General features: G+C 42.0%; 1 long non-coding RNA gene across 1 annotated transcript in view; it reads right to left on the bottom strand.

Annotated features, from left to right (window-relative positions):
- LOC112425218 (uncharacterized) overlaps positions 1-14948 on the bottom strand; it is a 36943-nt gene extending 21995 nt beyond the window's left edge. Inside the window, exons 1-2 of the long non-coding RNA XR_003016285.2 lie at positions 14853-14948; positions 856-955 (exon numbers count right to left, since the gene is read on the bottom strand). This is a non-coding gene — a long non-coding RNA (uncharacterized lncRNA). The remainder of the gene's footprint in view (positions 1-855; positions 956-14852) is intronic.
- Between the last annotated feature and the right edge of the window lie 673 nt (positions 14949-15621).

Below are 15621 nucleotides of genomic sequence, written 5' to 3'. Positions count from 1 at the left end.
ATGTTTTGAATTGTAAAAACATAAGATTTGGGAGGGGCCAGAGGCAGAACGATATTGTTTGGCTGTGTTTCCACTCAAATCTTATCCTGTTGTGAAAGGGACCTGGTGGGAGGTAATTGAATCATGGGAGTTGTTAGCTCCAAACTGTTCTTGTGATAGTGAGTGAGTTCTCACAAGATCTGATGGTTTTATAAGGGACTTGCCCCCATTTCATATTGCACTTCTCTCTTGGCTGCCGTCACGTAACACATGTCTTTGCTTCTCCTTCACCTTCTGCCATGATTGTGAAGCTTCCCCAGCCATGTGGAACTGAGTCCATTAAACCTCTTCCTTTATAAATGACCCAGTCTTTGGTATTTCTTTATAGCAGTATGAAAATGAACTAATACAAAGAATGTGTGTATGTGTGTATGTGTGTGTGCACATGCACATGTGTAAAAAGAGTGCTGGTATAAATCTTAAAATTAAAAAAGCACTATCTCAGAGGAAAGGGATAGCAGGTAGAGAAGCTAAAATTCTTTGAATATGTCTTGTTTTGGAATTTGACTTTGGGACATGTAAATATTTTTACATAGTTGCAAAACAAAATCACCTTTAAAACCATTCATAAAAATAGAAGGCAAAATAGAACAAATTTCATGATGTATGTGTTTGATGTCATACCACACAAAGATAAACTATTTCAAGTGATTTCCAAATATGGTAATTACAGTATACATTCCAAGTGGGATGTAATGTCAGGACCAAAAAAACAACCAAACAAACAAACAAAAAAAAGCCAAACCAACCTCCCAAACCCCCAAGCCCTTCCCACCAAAAACCTGCTAAAGACCTTAAACAGTTTTCAGCAATGACCTTTTTGGTGATAGTGTTGGCATTCTTATTCAGAGGCCATTTGTGTGTTAGTAGAAAGCAAATCAGTAATGATGCTGGTGTCATGGAGAAGAAGAATTTTCTATATGGGAGAAAAAATAATAGAAGTAAGATTAATCAATTTTAGTAAAAAGCCTATATCCAGAATCTGGATTGGAAGCTGACAGTATGAATTAAGAAGTGTTTTATCTTAATTTTTAGAAATTGCCTAGCCTTTTTTTTTTTCTTTTGAGACAGAGTCTCTCTCTGTTGCCCAGGTTGAAGGGCAGTAGTGTGATATCAGCTCACTGCAACCTCTGCCTCCCGGGTTCAAGTGATTATCCTGCCTCAGCCTCCCAAGTAACTGGGATTACAGGTGCGCACCACCACGTCTGGCTAATTTTTGTATTTTTAGCAGAGACAGGGTTTCACCATGTTGGTGAGGCAGGTCTCAAACTCCTGACCTCAGGTGATCTGCCTGCCTCAGCTTCCCAAAGTGCTGGGGTTACAGGCTTGAGCCAACACGCCCAGTTGGAAATTTCGTAGCTTTATAAAAGGCCTAGTAACAATGAATCACTATTAATTAGCACCCTTTGAACCCGGACTGTGGTCTTTAAATATCATTTCCCACAAAAAGGAACCAGGGCTCTTGAGAAGAGTTAATACAGATTCTGCTGTCAAGGAAAATGCAGGATGTGTCTATAACTTGTCATAATATCAGAGAAACCTGTTGGAGATTACTATAGGCACATCCAAAGAACCGAGGAAGAGAACAGGCAAAGCTAAGCTATCACAACAGAAAGTAAACCTGTGATTGCTTGGGGCTCAGATTTGGAGAAGGGTAAGTGATTGTAAAAGGATATAAGACAAAAGCCTACTGTTTTTCTTCTTGGGTGAACCTGAACCTGAAATTAAGGTTGATGTGTTTTGGAGAGCTGTGTGATAAGGTAGGCAGGTGACCACCAGAGACTTCCTTGAAAGGTCAGCTGGGGCAGATTCCAGGCACAGGAAGCAGAGATGGAAACTACCCTTTCTAGCTTTTGCCTCTACTCTGCCCTCCTCCCAGATGATCTGTGGTTGTTTTCATTTTTCTGAGCTTCTGACTCATATTGTGAATGGCCCACTTGACCTCTGCATTGGATGTCTCATAGGCATTTAATGTTTGCAAATCTCAAGCTGATTTCTTGACCTCTCACCTGCAGCCTACGCATTAACATGACTCTAGGCTTTTCCATCTCTGGGAAACATTACCACCTTCTGCTCAGTGGCTCAAGTCAGAACATGGAATCTCCCTGCCTTTTCCCTCTTCTACTGCTCCCAACCCCCACCCCATTGGCAAGAGCTGTCTGCTGTAGCTTTGAAGAAGGTCTTCAATGGCCCTCTTGCCTCCTGGTTCACCAGGACTGCTCTGTGCAAACCGCCACATATCTCCTTCACATTGTCAATGAAAACAGCCAAACTCTGTAAAGTATTTGAAGAGATTTATTCCGAGCCGAATATGAGTGACCATGGCCCCTGCCACAGCCCTCGGGAGGTCCTGAGAACATGTGCCCAAGGTGGTCAGGGAGCAGCTTGGTTTTAAACATTTTAGGGAGGCATGAGACATCAATCAAATACATTAAAGAAATACATTGGTTTGATCCAGAAAGGCAGAACAACTCAAAGCAGGGGCTTCCAAGCTACAGGTGAATTTAAACATTTTCTGGTTGACAATTGGTTGAGTTTATCTAAAGACCTGGGATCGCAGAAAGGAAATGTTCGGGGTAAGATAAAAGATTGTGAAGACCAAGGCTCTTTTGAAGTCTTACCATGGCTGCCCTTTAGAGATAACAGATGACAAATGTTTCCTATTCAGATCTTTAGAAGGTGCTAGACTTTTAGTTAATCTCTTTAGGATTGGGAGGGTCTTGAAGAAAAAGAACTAGCTATGTTAATAGAGATTCTTTATAGATGCAAATTTTCCCCTACAAAGGACAGCTTTGCAGGGCCGTTTCAAGATATGGCAAAGAAACATGTTTTGGGGTAAAATATTTTGATTTTCTTCCTTATCTCCTAATGTTATGCCAGAGTCAGTTTGGAAAGTAAGTCATCCTGTATAGGGTTAAATTAAACCCATCTGATGAGAATTTATGATTTGTAGAGCATGACTCCCCAGACCCTTGAGATAGAAAATCGGGCAAGATAAAAAAAATCAGAGGATAGTCCTCAGGATCACCACAATGTCTTTCAAACTCACTCCTCTCAGATCCACCTTCCACACAGCAGCCGGAGGGACATTATTCAACCAACCAGATCTTATCACTCCAGACACTGGCTTCCCCTTGCACTTCCTGATTAAAATCCTGAATGTGGCCGGGTGCAGCGGCTCATGCCTGTAATCCCAGCACTTTGGGAGGCCAAGGTGTGTGGATCATAAGGTCAGGAGTTCAAGACAAGCCTGGCCAAGATGGTGAAACCCCTGATCTACTAAAAATACAAAAACTGGGCCAGGCATGGTGACTCACATCTATAATCCTAGCACTTTGGGAGGCCGAGGCGGGCAGATCACAAGTTCAGGAGATTGAGACCATCCTGGTTAACACGGTGAAACCCCATCTCTACTAAAAATACAAAAAAATTAGCCAGGTGTGGTGGTACATGCCTGTAGTCCCAGCTACTCAGGAGGCTGAGGCAGGAGAATAACTTGAACCTGGGAGGTGGAGGTTGCAGTGAGCCAAGATCGCACCACTGCACTCCAGGCTGGGTGACAGAGTGAGACTCCATCTCAAAATAAATAAATAAATAAATAAATAAATAAATAAAATAAAATAAAATAAAATCCTGAATGTGCCTTGCCAGGCCTTGCAGATGTCCCATCCTCCTGGAGTTATCTTATGCCACTCTCTTCTCTTTTGTTTTCTTGAAAATGCCTATCTCTTCATTTACCAAAAGGCCTTTGTTCCTAGTCCTGCACTTGTAATGCTCCCAACCTCTGCTACAGCCCTGGCCCCAGCATACCCCTGCTTTCCAACTCCATTGACCCCCCAGGACCCAGTGTGGATGCCAGGTCCTCAGCGATACCTTCTCTCCTGTCTGCAACCCCCAGTATTAGTCAGGGCTCCCTGCTATCCTTGGACACCACCCTAAACACCCTTTTTACCCAGTTCTCTCTTCTGCCTGTAATTATTTTAGGTTGACGCAAAAGTAATTGCATTAAAAGTAATGGCAAAAACTACAATTTCTTTTTTTTTTTTTTTTTTTTTTTTGACACGGAGTCTTGCTCTGTGCCCCAGGCTGGAGTGCAGTGGCGCGATCTCGGCTCACTGCAAGCTCCGCTCCCCCGGGTTCACACCATTCTCCTGCCTCAGCCTCCCGAGTAGCTGGGACTACAGGTGCCCGCCACCTCGCCCGGCTAATTTTCTTGTATTTTTAGTAGAGACGGGGTTTCACCGTGTTAGCCAGGATGGTCTCGATCTCCTGACCTCATGATCCGCCCGTCTCGGCCTCCCAAAGTGCTGGGATTACAGGCTTGAGCCACCGCGCCCGGCCTAAAAAAAACTACAATTTCTTTTGCATCAACCTAATACATTTACTTAACAGGTTTATTTGCTAATACTCATCACCCCATGAAACTGTGATTCCATGGGGGCAGGAGCCTGTTGGTTTTGTTACCTACCACTTCATCCCTCACTGAGGAGCTCGGTAAATATTTGTTAAGTGAATGAATGGATTCATTCACACTGCTGATGTCCTATCAGTCCTTTTGTTAGAAGCCTTTAAAAACCTCCAGTCTCCCATAAGGCTCTATCTTCTTTATTCCAAATTGCTTCATACATTGCTTTATTTTCTTTGGTGATGGAGTCTTACTCTGTCACCCAGGCCAGAGTGCAGCGGTATGATCTAGGCTCACTGCAACCTCTGCCTCCTGCGTTTAAGCGATCCTCCTGTCTCGGCCTCCCAAGTACCTGGGACTACAGGTGTGTGCCACCACTGCTGGCTAATTTTTGTGCTTTTAGTAGAGACAGGGCTTTGCCTTGTGAGCCAGGCTGGTCTCGAACTCCTGGCCTCAAGTGACCCTCCCACGTCGGTCTCCCAACATGCTGGGATTACAGGTGTGAGCCACTGTGCCTGGCCTATACTTGCTTTCGACTTATTTTTTGCATCATATACTTTCACTCCACACCCTATTGCCAGTTTCACCTCAGTGTAGCCACATTTCTCTTGGCCTCTGGAGCTCTATTTTCCATACTAAAACCTTTATCAACCTTTAAAGTTCAGCTCCAACTTCACCTTTTTGGTATGGTCTTCCCTTCTAGAAGCCTGTAACATTTGCTTGTAACACTCTTGAGCTCATGTTTCTTTCTGCCTCATAGTAAATCAGGTGCTTTCATATCTCCCTTTACCACTAAATTGAAAGAAGAAAAATCTCTTAGTTGTTATGATATTCCTCTAAGTTTGTAGCTCATAGGAGTTGCCAGAGAAAGATATGTTTGTCAAGTGAATAAAAGCTTTCTTTAGTTAAAATACTGTCCTCTGCAGTTACAAGATTCCGTCTCCTGGATCTTTTAAAGCATTTGTATTTCTCAGTATAAAGCGTTCACAAAAGGATTCACTTTAAACCTTGCAGTGGACTGACTCGCTGGGGATTTTCTATTAATCATTTAGTATTGGGTATCTGGTGACGACAGTTTCAGGGAAAAGCGATGGGAGCAGAGAAGCAAAATCCCACCCCAGGCGCGTGATAGTCTCTGCACAGCCTGGTCTTTGAGTTGTCGTCTTTGTAAATGGATATGGTGGCACAGTTTCAGTGCCAAGAAGATGGACTGTTTTCATTTATTTTACATTATACTTTAGGACCTAAATATAAATATTCCAGCTATTCATCTCAGCATGATTTGGTTGTGGAAACATAATCGGAATTGTCTGAGAGACGCGGGCGGTGTCTATTTTGGTCCTGGCACAGGAAACTCAGCCTTTGTCCATTTTTACAGTTTGATTTATGGGAGGTTAAAAATTCATAATGCAGCAGCTAACCTCCAGCAAATAATTGTTTTTTGCATGAGCCAATTCAAACGCTCCCTCATCTCAGGTTTCCTGTTCAAACGGTCAAAGAAATGCGGAGTTTAGCTGCTGCAAACCAGCTTAAACTACTGAAAATCAGCTAGTCTTTTGCCCTGTGGGGATCAGGAGGGACTCAGCCCACAAGACAAAGAGAGGGGCCAGGGAGCCATCCATCCACCTCTTAGGCACACTTTCTATGTCAGCTGCTGATGCTTGTTATTTTACTTAATCTTCCAGTAATCTCATGACATAGACCCCATTAGCTTTACTTTTCAGAAGCAGGAACTGAGACAGGTTAAGGAACCTGCCTGAGCTCGCAACGCTGGTGAATGGCCAGATGGCTTGGCCTGACTGTCAGGCTGTATGTGGGGCCTCCTGCTGCAGACAGGATGGTGGCACGTCTGCAGCTTGCTGCTGACTGTCCTGCTGCCTAGATGCAGCGATGCAGAGATTTCATATTTGCATTTCAAATCAACTCACAGACCCCTAGTGGAAGTGGGGGGTTTTCATTTTCTTCTGGGCAACAACACAGAGCTGCCCTGGTTTTATGAAGTGTGGACACATAAGAGCATCCTATAGTCAAAGCGTGGGCTACTCATCTTGCTGTGCCAGGTGACAGGTCAGCCCCCCTTTCCCTGCAGACACTGCTGTGGATGCCTCACTGTCCCTTCTACCTCCCCAGGCTCTCAAAGGCCCTATGGACAGCTGTGGCCCACAGAAGCTTGATTGTTTGAAAGGAGCATCGGGGCCTGAAGGCTGCTCCGTGGGTGCTGCCGCAGGGCGCGGCTGTTCCAGGACTCAGGGTTTGTCAGGATCTCACATGTGTGAGTGCAGGCCCCGGAGACTCCACACTAATTGCACCTGCTCAAAACTCTCTCCTAACTAACTGGACCACAGAGGCCGTGAGATAAAGAGACGGTGGGCTGGGACAAGAAAATCACCAAGGTAAACAGACAGGGAGAACAGGATGGAGGAATCACGAAGGTGGCAGAAGGACACCCCAGAGGTCTGCTTGGCAGTGCCGGGCAAGGACACCCGTGAGGTCTGCTTGGCAGTGCTGGGCTAAGTCAGGAGATGCAAGTGTTACACTGGCAATGCCATGGCCTGGGGATTTGAGGAAGCCTCTCCAGGCTCCTTATCAGGACGTAGATTTCATGGCTGACCTAGAGCTACCTGAGCAGGCCAGATTCATACTCCATCACTTTCCATTAAAATATCCCAAAAACAGGCTGAGTGTGGTGGCTCACGCCTGTAATCCCAGCACTTTGAGAGGCTGAGGTGGGAGGATCACCTGAGGTCAGGAGTTCGAGACCAGCCTGGCTAATGTGGTGAAACCCATCTCTTCCGAAAAATACAAAAATTAGTTGGAGATGGTGGTGGCCACCTGCAATCCCAGCTACTTGGGAGGCTGAGGCAGGAGAATCGCTTGAACCCAGGAGGCAGAGGTTGCAGTGAGCAGAAGCTGAAATCATGCCATTGCACTCCAGCCTGGGCAGCAAGAGCGAAACTCTGTTTTAAAAAAATAAATTAATTAATAAAATAAAATAAAAAAATAAAAAATCCTGAAAATAGAAACACCCAACAGCTTTGAAAATTAGGGCCAATGTCGGACCTAGAGTTTAGGATGACTATTTGTATATTGTAGCAGAGCTTGGGTTTGATTGAGGAACACAGGGAACTACTCCCAGTCCACTGCAGGAGATCAGTGTAGCAGGTCCCAGAGAAGTGGGGAAAAGACTTTGACCCCCGGGTGATCCTTGTTTGAGTTCACATTAATCAGAAAACAGAGCGGACACCCTCTTGCTGCACAAGGACTATCTTTGAAGCCATCAGTGGTGTTCCTACATTCATCTACCTTTATTCCTCCTCCCTACATTCATCTACCTTTATTCCTCCTCTATATCTTTCCTAGTTCTCAACATGGTGATGGGTGGGGGAAGGTCACTTGGCCACCGGCCTGTGGACAGGGCAGTTCAAGGGAGGTTGTAATTGATGAAAACTTCTCTAGATACAGCGAAGATTTAATCTGCAAGGGGAAGGACACTCACCATATACCAGGCAAGAACAACACACTACATAGTATTTTTTAAAGGAAAAAGATAAAAATTCACGTATATTTAGACAAAAGAGAAAGGAAGGCAGATTATTTAAAAACAAACAAAAATTAATCTGACATCAGACATTTCTTCTACAAAAGCCAGCGGATGATGCTCCCAAATTCATACACTTCTAAGAGGTAAAAATTAAGTCAAAACTGGGTACAGAGACGATCATACCCAGCCGCATTCTTACAACACAAGGTCATCCTCGGTTATATTGGGGATTAGAAAATGACCATTCACATTCTTTTTTATAATTAGTTAAGAGATATTCTAGCCAACGTAAAAGCAGTCAATATAAGGAATTAATTACCAAAAAAAAGCGCTTACTTATTCATCCCTTTAGTTAATAAACATTTATTGAATGGTTGCAAGGTGCCAATGCATTGTGCTAGTAAGCAAAATTTTGAACAAAACCAGAAAGGTCCATGCCCTTGTGAAGCCCACAGTCCAAGGGACAAGAGAGAAATAAACAGGCAAACACCTACCAGGGGGCAGGTAACAGTGGCATGGTGCATGGCAGCATGGTGACAGGGTGAGATGGTGGTGTGATGACTTCATAACATAGTCGAGTATGACAGGGTGCATCATGACACAGTGGCACAGTAAGTAACATGCATCATATGGTGAGATGGTGGCATGGTGATATGGTGATGTGACATGATGGCATTGTGGCATGATGTGGTGCTATGGTGGCATGGTGATGTGTCATGGTGACATGGTGACATGGTGGTATCATGGCGTGGTGGCATAATGATGTGATATGGTGGCATGGTGATGTTGTGGCATGGTGACATGGTGGTATCGTGGCATTATGGTATGATGACATGGTGATATGGTGGCATGGTGATGTGGCATGGTGATATGGTGATGTGACATGATGGCATTGTGGCATGATGATGTGCTATGGTGGCATGGTCATGTGGCACAGTGACATGGTGATATGGCAGTATCATGGCATGGTGGCCTAATGATGTGGTGATATGGTGGCATGGTGATGTTGTGGCATGCTGACATGGTGACATGGCGGTATCGTGGCATTGTGGCATGATGACATGGTGATATGGTGGCATGGTGATATGGTGATGTGACATGATGTCATTGTGGCATGATGATGTGATATGGTGGCATGGTGATGTTGTGGCATGGTGACATGGTAGTATTGTGGTATGGTGGCATAATGACATGGTGATATGGTAGCATGTGTGTGACATGGTGACATGGCATGATGATGTGGCATGGTGGTGTGGTGAGGTGGTGACATGGGGACATTGCAACATGGTGGCATGATGCCATGGCGGTATGGTGGCATGGTGGCGAGCTGATGTGGTGGCATAGTGACATGGTGGAATGATGGCATGATGGTGTGGTAGCATGGTGACATGATGGCATGGGTGGCATGGTGACATGGTGATGTGGTGTGGTAATGGGGTAGCATGGTGGTGTAGGGACATAGTGGCATGGTGGCTTCAGGACATGGTGGCTTGGTGACATGGTGGGTAACGGTGATTCTGAAGAACCAAGCCCAGTTCAAGGTGGCCTGAACACAGGGTGGGTGAGAACTGAAATGGATCGAACACAGAGACCACACAGCACCATGGCCCATGAGGCCTAGGCAGACGCTGTGTGGTCCTGATCACTAAGCTTCCGCCACTTCTTAGCTCAGTGTCTGGCTCATAGTATAGATTCTCAATAAATATTTATTGGATGAATAAATGAGTTACATAAAAATGGCCTAAAAAGAGAAAAAAAACTCAAATAATTTTTACTTTATTAAAAATAGCAATGATAATATATGTCGATCTGGGTCTATAATGTGAAAGTAAATTAACAAAGACTAGGAAATAATCGAGTGCATAGGAAGAGATAGTGTAATAAGTCTTATGTAAAAAGGAGCCAAAATAATTGCTTTATTCTTGACTTATAATTAGAGAACACATTTAAATAGATATTTTTAAAAAATTATTCATTGGTACAATTTTTAAAAATACCATCGTACAAATAAGATGGAATATAAAAGAAAGCTACAATAAAGTGTAAAATGGAAAGCCTAACAAAACAAGATGAGAGGCATAAGGGTCAAGCATTTTGGTTATGTTAATAAAAGTTGGGAGTTTAAATTCTACTGTATCAAAGCAAAGTCTTACAATAGGAAGCAAAAATTGGACCATATGATACAAGAAATAAATATTAAGGAGAGCTCTTTTACAATTTAAAATAAAAGGCTGGGGAAAGAGAGAGAGGAAAGTTCACATGACAGAGAAAATGATGATTTCAATATCAAGAAAATGTAGGCATCAACTCAAGGAGCCTTAAAGTGGCAATAAAAGTCATGTCGTGTTGAAAGGTATTAGTGAAAATGGTCCTTAGCCTTCACATGCTGAGAAACCCAGTACTGGCATTGTAAATTCATATTTTAAAAGTCAAGAAGAAATGATCAAAATACAACTATTAGGAAGAATTTATCAATACCACTACTCTATGGTAGATCAGGAAACCATGAAACGAGAATTGGTTGCATATGGCCGCCATAACAAGTTGCCACAAATGTGACGGTTTAAAACAACACATATTGACTGTCTCACAGTTGTGCAGGTCAGAAGGCTGTAATCAGTTTCACTGGCTGAAATGGAGATGTCAGGAGGGCCTCACCGCCTCCAGAGGCTCTGGGGAGGACCCATTTTCTTGCCCTTTCTTGCCTTTTCTAGCTTGGAGCTGCATTCCTTACATTCCCTGGCTCCTGGCCCCTCCCTCTACCTTCAAAGCCAGCGGCACAGCATCCAGCTTCCGTGGTCACAAGGCCTTCTTCTTCTGTATCAAATCTCTCTCTGCCTCCCTCTTGTAAGGATACTTGTGATTTGCATTTAGGGCATACCTGGATAATCCAGGTGAGAAAAGAAAAATATCTGAGAGCAGTCTGAACGAAGTGGGCAGAACTTACCAGACTCAGAGAGACTTGAGCAGAGGGCTTCAGTCTCACCCCGCCCTTCCACACCTATGCTGGGGCAATTGTTTAAAAGCATTTCAGACCAGCTGTCTCACCTATATATCCTGTTCCTGGAATAAGTGATACAAAGGACAATGTATAGACATTCAATAGACTATGTTATTTTAATGTAAATTCTTGGTAAACAACTTAGGAACTGCCTCTCCTTTTTTTCTTTAAAATCCCACTTGTAACTGCTATTAATTAGAATGTAGATTCAGGGCAATTTGGATCTATGCTCCTGGGTTGCAGTCCTCAAATTTGGCCCAAATAAACTCTCTACTTTTATTAATTTTGGCTCAGTTTTTTTTTCCTTTAAGTAGAGTCAGGATAATCTCCCCATCTCAAAACTGTTCATCACATCTGCAGTCTTGTCCTATAAAGTAATATCCAAAGGTTTGAGGGATTAGGACCTGTATATCTTGAGGGGTCGCTGTTCAGACTATCACAATGATAATATAAGACTTAGAAAAGATAAAGCTCGTACTAATAGGACTACTAATTTTCAAATGTCCATGGAACATTTACAAAAGTTGCATATATTTGGCTCTATAAAATCCTCAAAGCAAAACTTGTTATTCACAAACATAGTTTTCTAAAATTCAAGATTTATAATAAACATTTAGAAAGGATAACCCAATTAGTTAAGATATAACAAATAAAAGATCTCCCAGATAATTAGTAGGATATCAAATATTATTTCAGATTATTTAGAAAATTATTTAAAAGGAAGACACTACATAACTAAGGCTTTCCAAGGTATCTGGAGAGGCCAATTATTAACCCTAAGTTCTTTCATTTCCAGATGAAGAAGAAAATAAATATATAAGTTATTCAATGTAGGGAATTAGAACATAATATAAATGAAATCAGAAATTAATGAATTATAAGGTGATAGGATTAATAAGTGAAACAAGAAATGATTTATTTGCAAAGACAAATACCTCTGCCCAGTGTAGTCAAGGAATAGAGAAATTGTAGAAAAATTAACTGAGTGAAGGTCTTCATTTCTCATTCCTATCAACACATTACAATGTTACTTTGGAGGCTCTGGACAGAAGACAAAAACAAGTAATATACATTTGATATGAAGAAGCTAGAAGTATTACTGTTTGCAGCCAGTATGATTGTATATAAACACCCCAGATTGTCAATCCAAATAATGTATGGACTGTTGATAGAATTCAGTGGCTGATTCTGAAAGTAATATATAAAAAATCAGGTCTTTATAATGTCTATAACCACTTGGAAAGCATAAAATAATAATTATAGATACTATTATTATTACACATCTAAGAATAAGTAATACCAATATTTATATAACATGTCTTGGATGCTAAGACTATTTTGTATGATTAAATTTCCCGACTTACAAAATTAAACTAATTCCAAACAAAGTCTCTATACTATTTTTGGGAAAACTTGTTAAAATAAATCCAAAGTTCATGTGGAAGAAAAATGTTAAGAATAAATTTTAAATGTTTTGAAAGAAAGTATTATGAGGGGAAGTGACTTTTCCAAATATTAAAAATGCTGTAAAGCTGTGTTGATTTTTAGTTCTTATAGCCCTATTATTAGAGAAGGAGTTTGAATATATGATGAAGTTGGCGAAGGCAAATAGTATGAGAAGTCATGGATTATTTAATGGAAAATGCTGACACTGCTAGTTAGAGGGAAATATGTCGGCTAATGGAATATGTGGGGAAGCAACTTCCTGCAATATGTTAACTGGGTATGCAGGGGGGTTATTAAAGTCCTGATAAGTCACAAGTTCACAAAGAATATATACTCCTTGATCCATAGCAGAGGTGGCCTGTAGATGTTCCAAGAGAAACCACCGTAGCCTATTTTCTAAAATAATTGAACACATCCTACCATACCATAGAGACCCAGCCACAGAGAGAACCAACACAAGATACCCATCCTGTTTTCTCAATCCCAAACAGAAGACCAAGAGTCACCAGGCAGAGGAGGAGACCTAAACTCCGTGCAAGAAAAATAAAATCTCAAGACCCCAAAGTCACTATGCCAAAGGCAAAAAGTTCAGCCTGGGAACTGATTCACACAAAATAAAACAAAACACACACAACAGAAACAACCAAACAAACAAAACCTGCCTTTTTTGTTCCCAAACAGAAAGCTGTATTTTCACATGCTAACTTTATCTTATGTAGAATGTAGATTTACTGAGCTTGAGAGGAATGCATGATTGACTTTCCCCCTACTCCTCTCCTTTTATGTAAAATGTCGATGCAGTGAGCACTAATCGGAGCCTCACAACAATGTAACTGCTTGCCTCATTGCCTGCCCTCCAGTTTTTTTCTTTCCTCCTTTCGCTCCTGCCTGCTCTTTTGCCTTTAAATATTGTTGATCATGAAACTCTCTTTGGATAAAGCACAGGCCACAGATCCTACTGTAACTTGTGTTTCTTTTCCCTGGGTACATCCTCAACTTTGGCAAAATAAACCTCTAAATTGATTGATATTTGTCTCAGATACCTTTTGATTTCTAGCTCAAACAAGGAAGACCTGGATAAAGAAACAGAAAAAAATATAAACAGAAAAAATATGGTAATTTGTGATACAGAAAAAATCTAAGAATAATATTCCAATTAATAGAGAGATGTAAAATTTTTAGTACATAAACCAAGAACAAAACATTCTGAAAAAGAAAGAAATGGAAAAGAACAACTATTTGAGATTACAAAGTAAAGGTGGGGTCAGGAAAACTTTTCCCAAGTGTAAAAAGATGAAAAAAATGAGACACATGATGAGACATAAGGGTCACAGAAAAAGAAAACAGAGAAAACAGTGGAATCATCAGGTAAAAAACAGAAGTGACTGAAATTGATGAAGATAAAACTTCACACAAAAAGAACCTGCTCCACAATGAATTATAAATGACCCATCCCTAAGTGAATCTTACAGCCTCTGTGATCATGTTTCCCCTTGAATTGAATTTCAGAAAGTATAAAAGTTGTTTCAAGCTTATGTCTAGAAAGGTACTCAGGGACTGAACATTTTCATACTGTGCTTAATTATCTATTGTCAGCTTGTTACCACCACCACTGCACCTCCACCACCATCACATCACTGCTACCAGCAGCAGCACCACCACCACCACCACCACCAGCACCATCAGCACCATCACATCACTACCATTTTCACCACCATCACCACCACCACCATCACCACCGTCACATCACTACCATTATCACCACCATCACCACCGTCACCACCACCACCACCACCACCATCACATCACTACCATTATCACCACCATCACCTTCATCACCAACATAATCACCACTATTACCATCACCACCACCACCACCACCACCATCATCACCATCACCACCATCACCACTGCACCTCCACCACCATCACATCACTGCTACCAGCACCATCATCACCACCACCACCATCACCACCACCACCAGTACCATCACCACCACCACCACCATCACTACCACCACCAGCACCATCACATCACTACCATTATCACCACCATCATCTTCACCACCAACAAAATCACCACTACCACCATCACCACCAAAACCACCATTATCACTACCACTATCAGCACCATCACCACCCACCACTGTCACCACCAAAACCACCATTATCATCCACCACCACCACCACTATCACCACCAACAGCATCACCACCATAACCACCACTGTCACTACCACTGTCACCATCATCACCATCATTACCACCACTGTTACCACCATGACCACCATCATCATTACTACCCATCACCATCACACCATCACCCTCACCTTTACCACCGTCACTATAGACATCTAAGTCTGGTAACTACATTTCCCAGAATCCCATTCCTTGTGCAGATTTGCTTTAGAGTTTCAACTTACATAAGACGAGGAAAGTGGAACTGATAGTTGCCAGGTCTGAGGCCTTAGGAAGCATCATGCATTTCCATTTGCCAGCCTATGCTCAGCCTTCACTATGAAAAGAACACTCCCCAACTGGCTTCTCTGGTCCCAGGAAGGTGAGAGACTTGTGGAGCAGAACCAGCAGGGTCTGCAGTGAGAGAGGCCCCCAGCTGACACACAGGCTTATGAGTGCAAAGGGAATGCTGCAATTGTCAGCGACAGAGATTTTGTCATTGTCCATTATGCAGCACTTCTGCAGTACTAGTTGAATAATACAGGTGCGCTGACCTCATCTTACTTTTCCTATCCTCGTTTTCCATTGTTCCCACAGTTATCTTCTCTTACTTTAAAAAATTCTATTTTAATACATATATAGTAGTGAGAAGCCTCAAACACTTTTCAGAATAGGTGAAGCACAAATAAGAATGCCCGTAAAATATTTTAGAGAATGCTACTTTATCCCTTTTGAATTCCATGCATGCTTCCGATGATTTGTAAATGGTATCATGTGACAGTTCTTAATATTAGTTTGGAATGTAGCTGTTAAAACAGGAGAAATCTAGGATAAAGAAGTCATATGAGAATAATGTCCAATCACTTCTGCCATGGAGGGAGGAAGAATTTTGAAGCCAAGTGGAATATTATGAGCAGGTGATATATATTAAAGTAATGCAAATGAGCTAATGGCTGAGTTGAGAGTAATCATTGGCACATAGATTTGTCTCATTCTTCTTTTTTCTTTGAAGAA

The sequence above is a fragment of the Macaca nemestrina genome, chromosome 11, assembly GCF_043159975.1.
Source record: "Macaca nemestrina isolate mMacNem1 chromosome 11, mMacNem.hap1, whole genome shotgun sequence".
NCBI classification, from domain to species: domain Eukaryota; kingdom Metazoa; phylum Chordata; class Mammalia; order Primates; family Cercopithecidae; genus Macaca; species Macaca nemestrina.
Note: the sequence above shows the minus strand (reverse complement) of the source record. Positions and strands in the feature narration are given on the sequence as shown.